The sequence below is a fragment of the Elephantulus edwardii genome, unplaced genomic scaffold (genome assembly GCF_000299155.1).
Source record: "Elephantulus edwardii isolate Elephantulus edwardi_28Jun2011 unplaced genomic scaffold, EleEdw1.0 scaffold00298, whole genome shotgun sequence".
In the NCBI taxonomy this organism is placed as follows: domain Eukaryota; kingdom Metazoa; phylum Chordata; class Mammalia; order Macroscelidea; family Macroscelididae; genus Elephantulus; species Elephantulus edwardii.
Window position 1 is genome coordinate 2,477,067 of NW_006400048.1, and position 1,602 is coordinate 2,478,668.

Consider the following 1,602-nt stretch of genomic DNA (forward strand, 5'->3'; position numbering starts at 1 on the left):
ACTTTGGACATGTTGCCAGGAGGGACGGGTCCTTGGAGAGGGACATCATGCTTGGGAGGGTGGAGGAACAGCGCAGGAGGGGAAGACCCTCTGTGAGATGTATTGATTCAGTGACTGGGGTAATTGGGATGGGTGTGTCAGAGGCAGTGCTGTTGGTGCAGCATACAGCAGGGTTTAGGGCTGTTGTGCATAGGGTCACTATGAGTCGCAAACCACTCGACAGCACATAACAACAACAAAATTTTACATTTCATCTGTTCTTTTAAAATGTAGGGCACATAGATCAGTGGATAAATTGTCTAATATGACAAACAGTATAAATTGCAAAACTGAAAATGTCCCTTTTCAAGAATAGTAATTTATATTATTGTAGAGAGAATCGGATGAACACCTGTCTTTGTCAGTCTTTGTGTCTCATTTCTGCAGTGCTATACAAGAATAAAAATGGTAACACACTAAGCCAGTGCTATCATCGCATGTGCAGTAGACTCTTACATGATTGCTTTCCCAAGTCTGCTTTCCCTTTCCCTAACCAACGCTAATGGTCCTTGCTTTCAGAGTCACCAGCTCCCCTGCAACAACACAGGTGGAGTATGTGACTTGGGCCAGATGTCCAGTACATTATATCTGCAGAGAATGGAGATTGGGTGGGCATGTGACTTAAGCGAGTCTACTTAAAAGAAGCTTCCTTGAAAGGTAAAACTGCTTGCAGCTACCAGACAACATTGAGAGAAAAACATGCCTGAGACAAGCCAGTGCTGAATACAGAAGCAATACATTTGAGGGATTCAGGGCCCTTTCACTATTTGAGCACTACAGCAAACTACGCAGGAAACCTCAAGTTCCATCAGCTGTATTGTTGTCAGTTCATCTTACCTCCCCTGTGTACAGCAGTGAAAGCTGCCCAGCCCTGGACCCATCAGGTACATGGGTTACAAATTGACATTCATTGTTTACACTATTTGAATTGATTTTCTGTTACTAGTAACAGGGATGTCAGTTTTATGGGCATGCCTGAGACGTACCTGGAAAGCCAGAAAAACCATCCCGAAAGGTACATCACTATGCAAGCAAATACCCTAAAAAATTAAAAGGTAGAAATGAATTATTTTACCTGGATGGTTACAAGAAGGGCAAAATGAAGTGTCCATTCATGCATTTCAAGTTTAAGCTAGTTTTTATTTTGTGTCTACCAAAAATTATTTTTGTTATGTGCTTCAATTTGGAATGGACTCATAGCAGATCCTCCAGCATGCTTTCAGAGGCAGTAAATCTCATAGGGGAAGACTCTCCATCTTTCTCCCATGCAGCAAGCAGCTGATAAATTAAAATCATTTGCCTTTGGGTTAGCAGCCACTAAGCCACAAAACTTTGTACTAAAAATGAACCAGATTGTTACCTCTTTTGGTGAGATTCGCTGTTGGTTTGTTTAGAAAGACTGATTGTCCCAAGAGCTTGTTTTTCAGCATCTTGAGAGTCTTCTTCAGTTTTAATGAAGGGCACAAATGTTGTTAAATATGAGTATTAAAGTGGAGTGCCTCTTTAATAGGACATCATAGGGCAAGATGGACCCAGGAAGCAAGCTGAGAAGGAGGAGAGATC